This window comes from Micromys minutus (assembly GCF_963924665.1).
Source record: "Micromys minutus genome assembly, chromosome: 19".
Taxonomy (NCBI): domain Eukaryota; kingdom Metazoa; phylum Chordata; class Mammalia; order Rodentia; family Muridae; genus Micromys; species Micromys minutus.
This window is the reverse complement of record NC_137954.1, coordinates 26,174,574-26,194,703: the sequence shown is the minus strand read 5'-3', so window position 1 is coordinate 26,194,703 and position 20,130 is coordinate 26,174,574.

Here is a 20,130-nt window from a genome sequence, read left to right as displayed (position 1 = left end):
ATATTCGTGACAAATGCTAAAATCCCAGACCTTTCCCTGTCATGGTGTCACTTCGGCAATAAGACAGCTGATTACCTTGCTCTCAAGACAACCTTCTTACACATGCTGAATGTGATGAAGTCATTTCCTATGGCTTTATATGATGACCTCCAACTTGTGCTAGCATTTGGCCTTCATAGGTAAAAGAAAGCTAACATTTCATTCAGTGAACCATGGTTAAGCAGATCAAACCCACTTTCTATGCAAACTTTTCTGTGGTCTCTGGGTCTCTTCCCCCAGCCCAATTTTCCTGCAGCTTTATCTTCCTTGGCTTATATTTTTAAATGAGTGATATCTTAAGGTTTCATTCTTCTGGTGAGATATTAAGGAAAACTTGTAATTAGAAATGGCTTACAGTTTCAGAGGTTCATTTTATTATCTTCATGGCATTATACAGGAAGACATGGTGTTGGAGGAGCTTAGAGTTCTACCTCTTGATCCAAAAGCAGCCAGGAGAAGACTCAATTCTACAGGCAGCCAGGAGGAGTGTTTCTTCCACTCTGTTGGAACTTGAGCATAGAATCTCAAAGCCCAGTTCTACAATGATGAACTTCCTCCAACAAGGCCACACCTATTTCAGCTAGGCCACACCTTCTAATAGTGCCACTTCCGTTGAGCAAGAGATAAAAGGGATGTTTTGGAAAACAAACAAACAAACAAAAACCAGAAGAGAGAGATAGGTTAAGTGACAGAAGCTATTCAATGTCTTTGTAATACTTATCTAATGGGGTTTGTACAGTCTGAATCTTTGTACACTCTTGTTCTCTCTCTCTCTCTCTCTCTCTCTCTCTCTCTCTCTCTCTGTGTGTGTGTGTGTGTGTGTGTGTGTGTCTGTCTGTCTGTCTGTCTGTCTCTATCTCTCTCTGTGTCTCTGTCTCTGTCTCTCTGTTTTCTCTCTGTTTCTCTGTCTCTCTCTCTGTCTCTGTTTCTGTCTTTCTCTGTATGTCTCTATCTGTCTCTCTATGTGTGTAATACATATTTAATTGCCTCAAGCATTTGACACATAGAAGTTAATAATAAATAAAGGATATTAAATCTATGTTCAATAGTACTTGTATTCATTTATTTGGGTCTAAGAGAGTAAGGTACAAAGATATATTCTTTGTAGTTTATAGGAATACTTTGAAAATTTGTTTTGTTTTATCTCAAGAAATTTACTGTTTTGTTCACATGCTACCAATCCTGATTTAGGAATGAAGAAGTAGGGAGGAGAAAATTCAGAGGGGTAAAAAAGAGAGGGGGGGAAGAGATTTATTATAGAAAGAGGATAGACCAGAACTTAAGATTCATGTGTATAATAAAAGCCTCAACTAGATCAATGACTCGAGTACATTCTTAAAAATGAAGACATCGTGTACCTTGTTGTTGTGGAGGATAAATGGTGTGATTATAAACAATGTTTTAAAGGCCATAGAATACTTTTCTGTGTAAGAAAGAATTGCTACAATGACAGAGGGGTCAGGCCGCACGGATACCTCTATTCTCGGCTGTGCTTCTTAATATTTAGAACTTTAGATATACACATTAAGCTTTTTGGGGTTAAATATACCCAGCTATAAAATGGAAACACAGTGATAGCCACATTTCAGGGACTTAGGGACCAAATAAGATAATCTACAAACCTAACACATTATTTAGTATCTAAAAAATATTTTGTACCATTGGGTGTTATTACTATTATTGTTTTGGTAGCCTAACAAAAGAAAAGAAAAAAATAATAAAAGTAGCAGTATATGTATATGCGGTACCTACCAAATTCTTGAGCTAAGTGTTTTATATATACAAATTATTTAATAGAATTACGCCTATCTTCTATAATCAGTCACAGTACAGATTATTCCTCTACAAACTAGTGGTCCCTGACTCAGATCATTTCCTTACACCTTCAAGTGAGTAACATACACTTTTGATTATCACAGATTTTCTAGTGCCCCCTAGCATCCATCAAAACCATAATGAGCCACACCTACTGTCACAATTACTCAGAATACTGAAGAGAAAGGATCACTTGATCTCAGGAGCCTGAGATCAGTCTAAGAAAAAAACAATAATGAGACAATACCTAAACAAGAAAAAGCAAAACTAAACTAAACTTAAAAATATATTCTTACCATTCTGGAATAAGGAGAAAATGTGAGGGTAGAAGCTAGGAGAAGACCTGGCTAGAGAAGGCCTTCATACCTTCCAGATGATAACCACCACCATATCTATTGGTCATGGTTCTCTAGAAGCACCAGTTTTCTAATACTTCATACCCAAACTAGATATCCAGGCATAAAATTCAGATGTCACACTGACTACCTGGACTTAGCATCAGATCTGACAGTTTAAAAGACTCGGTGGTATAAAGATTGCCCTTCCCATGGATGTTGACCACAAACTCTGACCCACCTATATGTATAAAGTTGGGAGTTCACATGTGTCACTCTGCCTGTGAGTTGATAATTTGCTAGAACAAGTCAGCCAAAAAAAAAACCTAATGTTTGTTATAGCCTATAATGTTTTGCTACCTATGGGACCTCACTTGCTAAGAACTCCAAAGGAGCAAAACCATTTCATGTACTGTATATTTTATTTGTTAGCTCATGATGCCTGTCTAGTAGAGGCATTATTTTCCCATTATAAGGTAACTGCATTTAATCTCTTTATATATTTGTACATATATATTTTAGAGTGTCTACAGTAGTAAGTTTCTATATGATCTTCAATGTGTTCTGTGTTATTCTTCCCCATATCCCTTATCTACCTGGCTCCCCCATCTCCCTTCGCATAAAAACTGTCCAAGGCCATTATTCCCTTTTAACCTTTTATAGCACTATGTTCTATATCCCCTCTCCCCAAATTCAACCCCGTGACACCTTATAATTTTCTGACCCCCATAAATATTTCAAACCAAGGACACATATCTTAAAATTCAAAGCAAGATATCATAAACTTGAATCATAGAACATGGAGAAATCAAGTTGGTATTTACCTTGATGCTTTTGTTGTATTGAAATGTGCTAGCAAGGCTAGCTGGAGAGGGTATCATCAATCTTGCCCCTCTGTAAATCCTAGGAGCAATAATAATGACTGTCCTGGCAAGACATACCCACTGACGTAATAGTGGCACAGATGTTATGGGAATAACCAATCACTTTCTGATTGGATTTATGGTCTATTCTCTAAGTTAAAACTCCTGTAGAACACGATTATCATGGCAAAGAACCTACGGCTAGACACGTTATAAACTGTAAGGTAGAACTGATTATTACTGCATAAAGTGGACATAGTGTTAAACTGACTCCTAATGACTTATCCTTATATCCATAAATTAGTGCATTGGTCAATCCTCATCAAAGAGAGAAAGGCTTATTTTTTTATAGTTGAGAGTGATTAACACAGAAACCCACAACTGATCAAGATGAAGTGAATAAAAGGTAACTGAATGTTCAGCCAAAAATGAACGCTTGTATTATATCTTCCTTTTCCAAGGTTCAGTGATCATGGCAGAAGAGGGAGAGGAAAGAGTGTAAGAGATATAAGCATGCATGACTAAAATGAAAGGAATGCTTTAGGGATGCAGCAGAGAAGTTGCACATGTAAACTCATGATAGTTGTATAACAGTGATGAGACCTGCTCAGGCCCAGGCCAGATCAAATTCCAGCATGGAGAGGCAAGATGGGGACAAAAATCCTACCCCTAGCTAAGGAGCTGTTTAGCAATTGATAGATTCTGGAAGAAGTAGAGTCAGTTTTCATTAAGGGTACGGCCCCTGGTGGGTAACTAAACTTCCATAAAACCCACACATCAAAGAATATATGGGAAATACAAATTCTACTTCATGGGTTAAAAAAAATTAAAGGACATAAAGTAGGTAGGGAAGGAAGATGGATCTAGGAGGAGCGAAAGAGGAAGTAAATATCAGAATGCATTGTGTAAATTTCTCAAAGATTTAATAAAAATAAGGGGAAAATCCTCACATATGTTACAAAAGACACAAGTTAGAGAGGGCTGAGTTGAAGAGATGTGTAAACAAAGGCACAGGCATTGGAGCAATGTGTGGAACTACTATTCTATCCCACGTGCACCATTCCCCTACCATCTGAGTGCACAAACCCAAAGTTAGGATGAATAGCTTTGTTGGTCCATTGTTAGTCCATCTTTGTTCTTCAGAATTCATTTTCTGGAAATTCAATCCCCAAAGTCATGTGTTAATAACATTTGAAGGTGAGGCCTTTGCAAGTGCTTAGGTCATGAATCACCTAAGGAACAGATTGAGCTCTCCATGGATGAATGGATTAATAGATAAGTGGAGAAATGGGTTAATGGATTATTGAGGGAGTGGCATTGTTGCAGAACTGAGCTTTCTCTGGCATGCTTGCTCAGTCTTACTATCTCACCATGCGTTGTTCTGCATCTATGGCTCCTCTCAAGTCCCCACCACCAGCAAGACACCCTTGACTCATGTTTGGCCTTTCTAACCTCCAGAATTTTAAGAAATAAATTTCTTTTCTTTATAAACTAGCCAGTTTTCTGCTGTCCTGTCATAGCAACAGGAAAAAAAAAAAAACAAAAAAACAAAAAAAACTAAGCTAGGCGCCAATGAAGAAGAGATCCAAGCAGGTTTCCACAGGATATTATCTCCTGAAAAAACAGATTCTGTGGGCTTGAGAAATACTACATGTTGCTGCAAACCCATAGGTAGCCACACTGACATTACTAAAAGGCTCCAGATAAATTCACATTACACTGCTGACTCTAATACTCCCAGACTTGATGATAGAATCCAAATTGTTGCAGTGTTATCTTAAGAAATCAGGTAGGAAATATTAAACTGGACTCCTCTGCCCCCTCAAATAACATGTACCTTTTCCTAAAGGTATTTAACGCACTGTTGAACATAAGAGAGCCAACTGTTGATCTCTCTGGGCAAGAATGTCAAAGATGAAGCAGCCATAGATAATAATACAGAAACTGTCATGGAGGAATATGTCTTCACAGCACATTACACTAGGATTACATTTCCCCCCCAAACATATAGTAGGATTGCACCTAATTGCCTTTTTAATGTCAGGCTTCATCATGTGAGTTCTCGTAGCCAATAACGCACGTGGTGTCATCTAACTCTTACAAAAAGACGTTTTAAAAGCTATCAAAGAAGAATACACAGCATTCTCCCATTGGAGAGGTGGCTAGAAGCATATTGTGTCATCACGTTCATTCCTGCATTTCTTTCCAAGTATATTATGATAGACACATTTTATGATCCACAATAGACATGTTGACAAAGAGCACACGAATCCATATGACTCCAAGTCAATGAGATTTGGGCGTTGCTTGTTACCTCCGCTGAACCTATTCTACCAGGATACCATATGTTTTCCGTTTTCCAGTGTCTTGGTGCCTATGTGTCTTCAGTCGCACATTCGGCTAGAAATACCACCATGACCCATGAGCTGAGTCCATCCTCAAGCTCTCCCCTCCTTGAGAGGGGAGACAAGAGAGACTTTCAATTCTCAGCAACTCCCACTCGGTGCTTCTCCCACTGTGTAGGGAGAATGAGGCTCAACAGTTTAAAAAGATTCATGCCTAATTTTATTGAAGAGGGAGCTGGGTGCATTTCCTTTGTAGATGGTGTGACTGAATAATTCATTGAGAGCTTCATTATCTATAATAGTGATAACACACACTTTAAAACAAAGTATTGCACATATCCAATATCCTTGATACATTTCTGAGCAAATATGTGCACTTATGTAATCAGCTGTGGTAATCAACCACACATCAACAAAGCATCGGAGTGTTTCATGGGTGTAAAGATGCCGTTACAGTGAACAATCACTTGGCAGTGTGGCTTATTTTAATAGACACGTCGCTTTAAAATAAGTCTTCACCATCTGCCGCCGCCTCTAATTACAAATGCAACAAGAACATAATTCACAATTGCATCATTAAAAAGTAAGACATAAGGGATTTAATGCATGCCTATGTCCTTTTTTAATGCAACAGACGTCTGTTCATCTTGCGTTTGAGACTCAAATCGGTGGTAAAACTTTCTCTCCCTCCGTGCTGAAATTTCCCAGAGAGTGAAGCATTGCAGAAGTCAACAGGAAATCCATAGCAGGGAGTGTAGACGTCATGCATATTCATGGGCTATAATCCTACCCATATTAGATTTACTTGTCAACATTATTTTTCATATGCAAAAAAAAGCATTAAACAACGGAGATATGGAGATTTTTTTTTAAACCTCAGTGCAGATAAGACAATGTCATCAGATCAATATAAACAGCTTAGAGTCTCATCTTCAGGAGCCTTACATTAGACAGACTTTTCTACAGCCCACTTTCCAAATAGTATGCAAAACTCCTTTGATAATTCAGACCTCTGTGAGAGCTGTAATTACTGTAAGAATACAGAGTGCTAAAGTATCTCGTTTAAGGCCATTTTTAAATTATTTTCTTCCAAATGAAATATTAATTCGGGGGGGGGGGGGGAATCATAAGCTACCAAGTTGGAAATTTAAATTTTCAAGACTATGCTACCTAGATAATTTGTCCGAGATAAAGGCATTTCTACCAAATAAATAAGAATTATGGCTAGATCCTTAAAGTCTGAATAGAGTTAAAAGAAAGATATAATCTACTCAACTTTGGCACAAAAAATAAAAGTAATAATAAACACACATCATTTCTAAAGACTTAAAAATAAGCACTTAAATCTGTTGTGCAACTCTATAGGAAATTTAACAGAACCATGAAAAAGGAGAAAAAGCAAGTATATGTACATGAACACATAGGTATCCATACAGCCAACCTCAGAATCTATAGAGAATGGTTCTAGGACCAACTTATTACATTCAGGTCTCTTGCATAAAACATAATAGTATTTGTATATAACACAAAATTCTTCCTATGGGTAACTTAAAATACATACTGAAGGGTACGTGCCAAGTCAGTAGTTTTATAGCATGTTAGTAACAGAACAATTACCACAAAAAGAAATCTGCCCCTGTTCCATGCAGACAATTTTCTTCTGAACACTTCTGATTTGAGGTTGGTTGAATCCTCAGATTCAGAACACTAAGGCTAAAAACATTCACATGGCCTCTTTGGTAATCTCTAGAATGATCCTAAGCAACGAGCAATAATAGCTTCTAGTCCTGATTGGTTTCCTTTGTCTAACACCATCACCCTGCAATATTTAAGTGAAATTCATAAGTGTTCTCAAAGCTAAGCCAAGAGGGAAATATCCATTGCCTTCCTGGTGTGAGATCATACATGTGTAAAAGCTTCATGATGTCCCCAGAGAGTATGCTTCATGGTGCATAGACTTGTGGTATATATCCCATCCTTCTCTAATTGAAATATAAGACAGATAAATTTTGATTAGCAAAAAAAAAAAAAAAACACTGCTATACTATCCATCTGCACTTAACATTAGCCCAAGAGATGCCCCAAGGTAGCTTAGGGTTCCTAATATTTGCATCTGAAAAGTTCATTAACATCACCCACAACTATGAGTGGGTTGTTACTTCTTTCTTGGAAGTTAGCATGGTTTATACTCGCTGATCTGTTAAGTCTCCTAGCCTTTCCTAGCATTTCAAGGAAGGCAATGGCTTAGAAACCACATAGTTTTCCTCCAGGTTCTCTTTCATTCAGTCTCTTTCTTACTAGACACCCTTCCTTCTTTGTCTCCTGTGTCTACTACTTCTCACCTGATGCCTCTATTCTACGAGGCAGGGAAGACAGAACTTCCCCAGTCATCAGAAGGAGACTGCGTACCAACTGTGGCTGCTCACCATCTTGTTCCCACTCCCGCTGACCTTATCCCATCTTAGAGCCGCTTCCGGTCCTCTAAGATGCTCCTGGGAACTCCCATTCCGCAAAGGTTATCGTTTGTTTTTCACTAAGATCCATGGACCAAGCAATCCTCACCTCCCTGTGTAATCCCCTACATCAATCTATAATACATTTTTTATCTCCCATGAAACCATTATTTACACTTTTACTGTTTTAGAGGCTCATTTCTACCTCTTCCGTCTTTACATTCTTCCCCCCTTTAAAAAAACAAAAACAAAAACTTCCATTGCTCCAAAGCTAAATCAATTATTATCAACTGTAATCACAAAGACCGTTTTATTCAAAGCATTTCATATACAAAACATGATTGCTAGGAAACCTAATTTCTGTAGCTTCCAAATTCAAGTTCCAGGCACACAACAATCTGTAAGGAATTTGAATACAGATGTAAGTTTTAATACTGAATTGAAAAAAGACCTCTCAACAAGACCTTATTGTTCTATTTTCCAAATAGCAGGACTTGATTCCATGAGAAGAATTCAAAAGTCACAGAACTGGGGAGACACAGATGAAAAGGAATCCTTACAACAGCAGTGACTCCTGATTCATCCATACTTTCTTCTAAAACATACTAAGACGCCAGTGTTCCATCCTCAAACTCTAACTCATAGTAACACCTGGTAGGATTTCCCAGCCTCCTATGGACCAGAAGTTTCCTCTAAGCTCAGACCTTTCCCTTCATTATGGGAAAGGGACGGCAGTTGACTCTTTATGCTTAGGAACTGGCTTTTCTGTACTGTGAGACTCATTGGCTGAGTTTCTCACAACTTTTTCTTCTCTTGATTAAGTAACAGAAGCATTTTATCTCGTCATTATTTTCATTTTGCTGACATCATTTCATCAACATCCGTACTCTTTTCCTCAGAAATTTTATAAAAATATTTTTAAATTAAGTTTTTTTCAGTCATATCAGATTTGAAGTTATAGTTTCCACCACCCTTGGTTTCTTTTATTTCCACAGAGATCACATTTTTCTCAGATCAAATTTTTCACGTCTGAATTTTGTCAAGAAGATTTAATTTGGCCATCAATTTTATAGCCAATAACACATCCCATCATGGGTCGCCTTAGTCACTGTCAGTTTCATTTTGTTGCTATCAGTTCTGCCAGTAATGGCCATTGTGGATTTGGTAATAGAAAAGGTAGCTTGTGTTCATTTCTTAGCTAGCCCATCAGAAAATTGCCAGCAGCTTTTAGGAGGCAGAAATAAAAACAAAACAAGCAGAATATAAAGGGAGTGACAGAGAAGGGACCACAAAGGATGTTGAAATAACCACACTAACCAAAAAATAAAAAATAAAAATTGAAGCTATGACAGTCATATTGTATTGACAAGTCTGCTGCCAAAACCATGGTACACTCATAAGGTTCTCCAGCCAGAATGACAGAATTTCATACACAGTGTCAATGTCTGCAGAGCATTGGGATATATGGGAAATGAATTTGAAAATTATGTCTTCCAAATGGCTTGAGCATTGCTCTATGGAAAGAAAAAAATTGGTATAGCACAGTGGTAGGTTTCCTTAACCCCTGCATTTGGGAAGCAGACAGAGGACAGCCTAGTCTTCATAACTACATAGTAAGAGCCTGTCTCAAAGGAAAGGAAGGAAGGAACAAGGAAGGAACAAGGAAGAAAGGAAGGACATGGGAGGGAACAGTCTAGACAGGTTTTGTTATCCATGGGTTTAATTACACACTACAATTATCAGATGGTCAGAAGTGCAGTACTAAAGACTGACAGTGCAAGGGTGTAATCACCCAGTCTCTGAATGTTCTCATTGGCAAAACAGACCAAGAAACTGACAGACAAGTAAATAAGCATACATACACGGTGAACAAGTTTTGAAAGGAAAGATAGGTGGAGCCACAGAGGAAATAGGAGGGACAGCTTCTATGGCAGTATGGTGTGAGCTGGTCCTGAAAGGATGGGACATTGAGATCCAGGTAGTAATGGGCGAGTAAAGAGCAAAAACACTGGGGCAAGGAAAGGATTGGCCAGCTCAATGAACAGGAGGAAAGTGGGTGGGTTTCAAAAATAAGTAAGCAAGTGAAATATTTCCAAATACATTATTTCCCTCCTATGAGTGTAAATTCCTCAACAAACATTATGTTCACTTTCATGAGATTCTAAATCTTGTTGTTAAAGAAAAATAAGGAACCTAAATCAAAAACATTGATTGTACTTTGTTCTCTACCAAATTGGTTTTCTGATCACCACCCATACTCAAACTCCCACCACTGTGAGCACACAAGTCATTTTTCATATTAACAAATCTAAGATTACATATTTGAATCTGCTTGAGGGATAATTGAAGGTCTGCTCTTGCTTGAAGTTCCTGAAACATAATTTCCCCCCTCGGTTTAGCTCAGTATGTGAAACCCTGAGGAATAGTTCAGCAACAAAGACCCCCCCCCCCCATCAAACACAGGAAGAAAACTAACTTCATTTCCTCCTGTTCCTTCCTGCCACAAATCTACCTTCATATCAGAAGACAAACTGACCCCCAAACACAGGTGTAATTCAATATTCTATTTCAAATGCCATCAGATTTGAAACTCAAGTAATTAACAGCTCACCAGGGACTCTATTGAAGTAAAACCAACTTTGATCCTATTCCCAAATCCCTGGCAAAATGGATGGGCAACTCACCTCCTCTGCTTTCCCATTAATTGAAATGAATAACTGTATCAGAACGCAGTGTGCAGGAGGGCAGGTAACGAGGGGGGTGTTTTTCAGCCTGATTATTAAAGGAGCTAATTTGAGAGCTGGGATACAATGCATAATGACATGAACAATGATTTTCTATCGTGAACTAAGCCAGCATGTTGGCTCTCTGGCATCCTAGAAGAAGAGGCATATGAGATGTGAGACATGTTTGCTTTCAGGTGCAAAGCTCTGGTTGTTTTACTGTACCCTAGAGAAGGGCCATATTTCATTCTACCATTTTAATATAGAAGGAATGGTTTTCCTGTCTAGTGAGTGACTATACCAGACTACATATATATAACAAAGTATTTTTGGAAATTTGTGTTTCTTTTATTTTCAGATGCTGTGATTATCCATTGAGCATGCGTGCATGGTATGGCTCCTGAGCATGTGTTGTAGATGCTGAGGGACTGAGGATGACTGGTAATGACCATGCACCATCTTGAAATAGATAATGGTAATTGTTTGTTCAACTCCTACTTTTTGCTGGTATTATACTCTTAACCCTAAAGTCTATCCCCCCCCCCCAGCTCTTCTTTTAAGTACCACCTCAAGGTATCTCCTAGCTATGACATCAGAGTGACAATCATTGGCCTCAACTTTAACCTTTCTACTCTGTGGCCTTAGCCAAATCACTGTGTCCTCACTGAGCTTCATTTTCCTTCCGTCTTAGTTAGGTTTTCATTGATATTAAGATACACCATGGCCACAACAACTCCTATAAAGGAAAGCATTTAATTGGGGCTGGCTTACAGTTGTAAAGGTTCAGTCCATTATTACATGGCAGTGTCCAAGCAGACATAGTGCTGAAGGAGCCTAGAATTCTACATCTTGGTTAGAAGGCAGCTAGGAGAAGAGTGTCTTTCTGGACTGTGCAGTTCTTGAGCACTAAGAGACCTCAAAGCCCACCCCCACACTTCCTCCACAAAGCCACAGCTACTCCAACAAGACCACAACTCCTCACAGTGCAACTCCCTGTGATCCAAGCATCCAAACACATGAGTCTATGGGGGCTATTTCTATCCAACCCACCACACTTGTGCTTAAAAACAAAACTGGGCAAAGAAACAAAACCTACAAAAAAAAAAAAAGAGTCACTGTGAGGGTCAACTAAAATAAAATTATATAAAGTGTTTTTCAACAAAGTTCTCTCGATATATAATAGACAATTATTACCAACTATTTTTAATAGATGCTCAGAGATTGATTAGTGTGGAACCAGATCATTTACAGAGGTTTCCTCTGATCTCTGCATAGTTGAGAAGTAAAGTACTAATCCCCACCTTCCAGAAGGTAAACAGGTGTATAAAAAGGAACCTATGGGTTAGCTAGAATAAGAATTCCATCGAGTAGAATACAACAAAGGATTCACAGCAGTTTTGCTGACACAGACTCTGCTTTGAAATATTCACTAGCTTCCGATTTTGTGTGTGTAGGGGTGGTCCTAGAAATAAGCTGTAAATGGTGTGTGTGTGTGTGTGTGTGTGTGTGTGTGTGTGTGTGTGTGTGTGTGTCACAGTGTATATATAAATAGTAAATACACCCCTATAGTAAATGCATTAGGATTCCCAGCATACCTAAATAAAGTAAAATTTATACACAATGTGTAAAAACTCATTGAGTCAACTGGTATCTCTCTGGACTCCCTGGAGCCCAATTAAGGAAAAATTACCATGTGCCAAGGTGAAGAAGGTGAACTGGTCAGGTTGTAAATTCCCTTATGGTATCAAAGGTACAGTGACTTCTGGCTAAAATATGTCTTCTTATCTGCTAGGATGGCCATTGTTTTCCAAATGGCCTTTGTCCTTTGGGGACCATGTAAGGGAACAACTAAATTTTGTGATGGTTTATGCCCACTTATTTTCATGGCTCCTGAGAATTTAAATAACTCATTATATACCCTCCTACAGGGTCTCAATGTCTATGTAAGCTTACAGCAAGGAAGCAAATAGAAAGTACAAATAAATCATGTCATCCTAGGAGCTGAGTGTGAAATTTTGCGAATTCTTGATCTCCAGTATTAATAAATAAAGGCTGCCACAGAGTAATAAACCCCAAAGCCTCGATAGAAAAGTCTACCAAAGGAATATTGCCTGTTTTCTAAGTTTGAAACAATATTCTAAACCCTTTTCATCAATTCTATAGCTAGGCCATTTCTTTGTGGGACCCCTGAACTCAGCAAAGTAGGTAAGGAAAAGCTGGAGGTTCACAAATACTTTTTAAACTGCTTCAGCCTATAAGCAGCATGCACTACTGTTCTCTTCATTACTCCTACACTGTCATATGGTCCTGCTACATGCAGTGGGCAGGAAAGTCCCATGTTATATTACCCAGAGAGGAGACAAGAGCCCGTGAGAGCATTCTCTCTTCCAACCATCTCTTCATTCCTTACGAAGGGCATCTTTCTAGGCACTCGAGGATAAATTAGAGTCAATGTCTGCCAAAGAAAGGAGCCCTATGATACAGAGGAGACAGGCATAGCCAGAGTTTATCATAAAACACAGTGATTTGTTCTCTAATCCAGCAGTAAATATGAAGCATTGGAAGTGCACGGAAAGCAGCAATTAATTACAATGGAGTGAGAGAAAAGATTTCCCAGCACAAGTAACATTTGAGTGGCAATTACAGTAATTTTCATATGTCATTCAACCAAAATACATTAGGACAATATCTAAGAAAAGAAAAGCAGTGGGAGAAGGAGGGGGTTACATCTCTCTTTCAAAAGAATTTCTAGAGAAGAGAGACATGAGCAGGCACCAGAAGAAATATCCTGAAATTGCTTGCCATGCCCCATCTCATCATCCTCACAGTAAATTTCATAGCACATATATGCACACTCCTGGGGTTTTGTTGTTGTTGTTTGTTTGTTTGCTTTAATGAATAAAATACCAATTCCTCTTTGATTAAAGCTACAAGTAAAGTTAGTAGTGAATGAGCCATATTTTGCTGTGATTCCCAGTAGCCTCAACACAATGAGATGTGCCTTCCTGGGCGTCCATAGGCTCCTAAACTGCTGCAGAACAACAACTTAGAATTTACCTATAGCCTCAAGACCAGCATTTCCCTGACTCCACTAAGAATGATCTGTGTGCAGAGAAGGATCGGGTCCCTTCTCTAGGCCTCACTTGGTCCACCTGTAATGTATATACATACATACATACATACATACATACATATGTGTGTGTATATATATATCCCTGAAGTATAATTCAACCCCCAAGGGTTTAAATTCAGGAGTAATTTTACTGTTATTCCTGCCACTTACTCTTGGCAACACAATTCAGAAAACAGTCTTTTCTTCAGCCAGATTCCAAGTTCTCTTCCACTTTCGTGGGCAGCACTGGGTAACGGCATCAGTAGTGGCTTCCTGAATCCAAGCATACTGAGTCCTGAAAGTTAGGTGAATGTAAGGTAAAAGTAGTAAGAATTCCTAAGAATCAAGCCTAGTGGGTTTTGCTCAAGGGATTTTATAAGCACTCTATTCCCTCTATAAAATGCACCTTTGTCAAAAGTACCTGCAGCAGCCTCTGTAATCCATCAGTTAAACCATCTTCAGCCTCCCCCTCCCCCTGCTCTTCTTGACCTCAAAATCCTCAGACTGCAGAGAACTATAAACTTGAAAATGAAAGAGCCTTTGGAATGTGTCTGGGCCACCTCTGAAGCCAACTTCATAAAAAGGAATAAATAGAGACGGGCTTTACCTGCTTATAAAGAAACGAGGCCAAGACAACCCCAAGGCTGAATTCCAAGCAAAGAACCATTAGGAGTACTTTTAGGAAAAGTACTTTTCCTAAATGGTACTTTTCTAAAGTACCATTAGGAAAGGGAAAGAACACGTGTGCTGGGTTGAGACCAAATAAAAGCGTATGTTCTATCCTGCCCTCCAAGTTCTTCACCTATTGTGGAAAATCCTAAGACTGCTAGAATATGTTTTTCTCCTGCTATGGACCTTCAGGTGCACATAGAGTCATATGGACAAGGGGAAACCCCAGAAGAAGCCTGAGAATTTGTTTTGGGAAACAACAAATGACTTTAATGTTTCTTCCAATAAGAAGCTGAGTGTATTAGAGAAGACCAAGACCACTAATATACAAGTGACAAGCTATCTCATCCCTAGGAACCAGTGCATACTGGAGAGCAAGCAACACAGACTCAACAGCTAATGTTAGCACCAGGCAGAATGATGGTAAAATGTCAATCTACCACATTCTATAGCCAGAGCTACCACTGGTCTAGAATCTGTGGTCCAAAAAACAAAATTAATCATTTTAGGTGGCCATATAAGATTCCACAGAACAAGACCAAGGTAGCAATGACTATGTCTTCCATAGCATATGTCAAGAGAGAGGAAGGAACAAGAATGCAGTATACAGGAGTCTTTAAGAGGCCAAGACCCCCTTTCATCAGTGATACTGAGAGACCAGCAGTAACGCCCAAATAGCAGAATTCATAATTAACCTTGGGCTGGGAAATAAGCTCCTTCTGGACTCTTGTCCTTCCTGGGACCATCCTTCCCATCAGGATCTCTCCTCCACCTCCTTTCCAACATGCTTTTCCATCCCCTACCCCTTCTCCTTCCATTTCTCTTCTCTCTAGATTCTCTCTCAATTACCTTGTTTCCCTTCTCTTTTCTCCCCTAAGGAGCTGGAAAGGCTGTGTGTTAAGCCAGTGTGGCATTAATGAGGATTAGATACTTAGAAAACAAAATAATTTGCAAAAGAATAATTTGCTATCCGTGGGATTTGCTTATTTATTCCTTCTTAACCAGACTCAGCTAGAGGATTATGCATTGGTTTCACTGTTTTTCTTTCTTACTGAAGTGCTTAAGAAAGTCTTGTGCAGTGGACTTTAGTTATTCACTGTTGCCCTTCCTGCTATTTATCTACTTATTTTTGCCAAATACTTCTATGATTTTTCTGTAATTGGCTTGTTAAAATCCTTCTGCATTCTTTTCCTTGTAATAAAAGTCCAGGCTACCCCAACTAGTTAGAGATGTCCTTTGCATATGCAAATAAAGCGGGAACACATTTCTGAAGTGAATTCAGACTTCTCTTTATAACCTGCCTTCGGGGCTTATCTGGAAAGCAAAGTGTGTAAGAAAGATGTTATTTTTTGCTTTCGGAAGTCTTCCAGCTTTTAATTAGCTGTTCTGGTGCTACTTTACCCAATCATCCATGACAAAAGTCCAAGAATCCTCATGGATCCACATGGGTATTTCATCGAATGCCCATAACATCCAGGAAGCTCTCAGATAGGTGAACAGGACCAGCAGTTCTCATTTCTTTATGAAGCTTTGAATCTGAATCTTTTCTTAGCCACAGTGTGGCTAGAGAGGGATAATTCTGCATAGCTGAGAAACCAGTGTGATTAACCTCTTGGCCAAGGGAACTGACAGTCTTCATGGTGCAGCCAATGTCAATCCACAAAGTATGCAAATTCTGAAATGATTCCTAATGACCCTAATTAATACCAAAGAAGCCACAATGCCCCAATAATCTGACAATTTGTGTGGGAAAGTGTGTGTGTGTGTGTGTGTGTGTGTGTGTGTGTGTGTGTGTGTGTTTGGTATTAGAACCTACCTTCCTCAAAGAGAAAAAGTGAAGCCCTAGTAACAGCCAGTGAAAGCATCAGGCATGGTTGCAATGACCACCAGATCTGTTTCCACGCCCACACAGTTTCCTGAAACCATACAACCTCAACCAACAATTCTGAATGAGTCACACCAGTAAGTGCTTATTAACAATTTTTATGGAGAATAACAATTACCTTCTGTGCTTACAATTATTCACAATGAATGCACAGGCTGGCACAGCCACAGATGTTATGTGTCCCAATAGTAAAGACATAACTGTTTCATTTTTTAAATTATAAAAATTATGAACAATTATGAACAACACCTTCTACCTCTTCCAACTTCCAGTTCCTAAATTCTTTTTGAAAACAGGGGGCAGGGAGCTCAAATCATCTCCCATCAAGCAGAGTTGACTTCTATTTCATGCTACATTCTCAGAAGGTACTGTTTCCCAAGCATAGCATCTTGAGAGTAATACCTTGTATTTGGACCACACCTTTCCATCTACAAATATTCTCATATTTAATGTCTCATGTTTATTGTGACTCACACAGTAAGCCTATGAAGCAAGTACTGCCATGCCCTTCATTTCATAAACTTTGGCCTGAGGGCAGGAAAACATGAAGTATCTTGTCCAGAACTAAGTTCTCCAAGGAGCAAAGCTGAACCTCCCAGCCCAGGCGCTCCAACTTTGAAGGCTAGAACTTAGTCCACTCAACCATCTTCACCCCTACAAATGTTATCATGAAACTAGAGACTTCAGGCCTCAAGTCACCTCAAAAGATTTTCCCAACTTCCTTGCTTCTTAATAGCTATCAAAAATTGTTACATCCCCCACAAAAGGGCCAACACATTACCAAACAGAAGAATAATGGTACAGGTAACAGAGTAAACAGACGCCATCCTAGAAGTAGAAATTTCTGGTTTTATTATGTGATGCAGACTCATACAGTGTTTTGTTGAAGTAAGACCCATGAGAGGACGTGTGATTATTTGGACAGAGTATAAGTAGGACCCAACAAACCATGATGGAGCGCTTGCATTGCTAGCTATGCAATGCTTTGTTGGTTTCATATTGTTGCTGATCTTTACCTTGTTGAGAGGCATGGCAGAGAATTTCTCCTAGCTTTTTGGCTGGTTCTCATCATTTCCACTGACTCATGGCAATTCGGCAGAGGCTTGGCTGTTTCTGCTGGCTTGTGCTACCTCTTGGATTCCTGTTTGATGACAAACACTCTTTGAACTGGACTCTTGGTATTGTGACACTATTGAACTGGACTGCTAGTATTCTGACAACAGGGATTGGAATCACCCCCAAAGAACTACTTCTAGACAGGTTCATATCCCCTTGTCCTATTTAGCATCTTTTCTCCCCCACCTTTGGATGGCAGGCTAGAAAAGGGGAGTTGAAGTGTTTGAGAACCCTTATTAAAGTCATTTCTGAAAAATCCAAGCCTACATTCTCTCAACACTTAAGTCCCCATAGCTGTAACTCACATTTTCAAGGCCATATTGCAAAACTATGAAGAAGGCAATTTAAAAACTGGATAGGAAGACCTACCTACCTGGGAAAGTGGGAGGAATGGCAACACAAAGGGAGAAAAATGGAGGAGAAATAAATAAACCTAAATATTTTTTGAAAAGCCATAGGAAATTATATTATTTCATCTTAACTTATAAATATACATACATACACACATGTTTATGCATGTGGATTCATGCTTGCTAGTATGCATGTATGTTCATGCTATGTGTGTATGCATGTATAGGTATATGTGTGTGTGTGTATGGGTGTGTTTGTGTTGTGTGTTATATGTCTGTGTATAATTATATAGCAAAGTCCCTTATGTCAGGTATGTGAAAGTTCTTTTAATATTTGTTCAGGGGAATCCAAGAGACACCCTAAAAATATAATCTATTGCCATGGCTTTTAGTTGCCTACCAGGAATTGACTTTGTTGCTCAAGACACTACACACTTTGGACAGCAGTTCTGGAGAAATCGAGCTGGAACTGACCTAAAAGTTTTCCCCTAAGGACTACCTGTCATAGTGCCCCAAAGTGCTATACAATGGAGAAAAATATCAATAACCCTACATAACTGTAACACCTACAGACTACAACAATGACCAGGACCACAGATATTCTGAAAAATTTGACAGTGACATTCTGGGGATAATCAACAACTGTCCAGTTGGACTCAAGGCCTGCTCAATAGGAAAGAATTTATTTCTGACACAGTGTACCCTAACCTACCCTACTCCTTGACCACTAAGGCCACAACTCTAGAGAAGAAACTATGATTTCCACTTTTGAAAAATTAGTATAATTGCATTCTAAATATGTATCATTATATCCATAGATAGGAATAGCCCTCAATCCTCATTAAAAAAAATGAAAGAAAGAAAGAAAGAAAAGAAAGAAAGAAAGAAAGAAAGAAAGAAAGAAAGAAAGAAAGAAAGAAAGAAACTTATTTTTGTGGCAGGCAGAGACCATTAGAGAAAGCCACAACTGGTCAAAATGCGGGAGGGTATCCAACACCAACTGATACATCTACAGTGCAACCATTATATCTAAGACTTGGGGGAAATTGCATAAAAGAATATGAAAAGATTAGAAGAGCCAGACAACATGGTCATCTGCTGCAAGATAGTGTCTTCTGTATTTGACTGGGGAGTTTTGCTTATAACATTTCAACAGTATGGTCACCTAAACAAGATCTGAAAAATGACAATATCCATTAACACCACAACATGGATGCGAGAAATGTCATAAGACCCCACAGCCAGATAAAGAGCTACAGGCAATTAATAACTGCTGAGAGACTGGTGGATGGTCTGCTCCAGGGACATTACCCCTAGTAGGTGATCTAATTCCAAACTGTCGCCCTTCATCCATATGAAAAACACTAAAGGGAACTCAGCAGGCAGTATTTAGAAAATATGTATGTACATATATAAATTTAAATATATGTATATAATATGTACATATGTGTGAAACAATTATTAAAGAATAAAAGACCATGAATTTAAGGAGTGCGTGCATGTGTAAACATGGGAGGATTTGGAGGCATGTGAGATGGGGAGAAATGATGTAAATGGGATTTTCCAAAGTAATTTTCTTTACTTTAAAAGCTGATGTCAGGCCTTAAGCCTTCTTCAGAGGTTAAGCATCTTCCTCAAAGCACACTCCTAACTCTGTAGAAGTCCGGGGAACAAAGGAGCGGATCAAAGATTCTGTCACCTAATCATCAAATGAGCATGGCTGAGTATTTCTGTGTTCCTAGAGACTGAGGAGAGACAGACTGCTGCTTGTCCTTGGCCTGGTGGCCACGATGAAAGGTAGCAATCAGCATGGCTTAGTGAGAAAGGCCGTTTATGCATAGATATCTAAGAAGATGGGTACAAAGGAGAGAAATGATATGAACAAGAAATTAAAGGAGCAACTGTTAAAAGCTGTCTGAGAAAGAAGAAGAAGAAAATACCAAGGGAAAGAAAAACCACATCTTAACCTGAAAAGTTGGCAGTGTTGTTGAAGTTGAGAAGATGAACAGGCTCTGAGGCTTCTGGGTAAGGGTACCCCCAATCTTTCTCCTTTGGGTAGGTTATACTCCAGAGCTGGTCTATCTTTTCCAACGCCCCAAATCTCTCAATAAGCTGAGAGCTTAGGGCACTCCACAGTCAAGTATTAGCAGCCCTTGATGCTTAGTATCCTGTGTGGTTATTAGGCAGAACCTGTCTAGTTACATGTGATGGAAAAATCTACTCAAAGCCAAAGGTTATGTTCTAGGCGCTCGAAGTTGGGGTATCCATGGAAGGAGCTGACTCCAAGCAAAAGTGTAAGGGTGTTTGGAGAGTCTGTTCAGCTTCCTTTCACTTCCTCTTCCCACAGAGCCCTGCCGCCTCCCTCTGTGGCCTTTAGACAGCACGGATTCTATGTAGGAGGTAGACTGGAAGTCTTAAGAAAAGC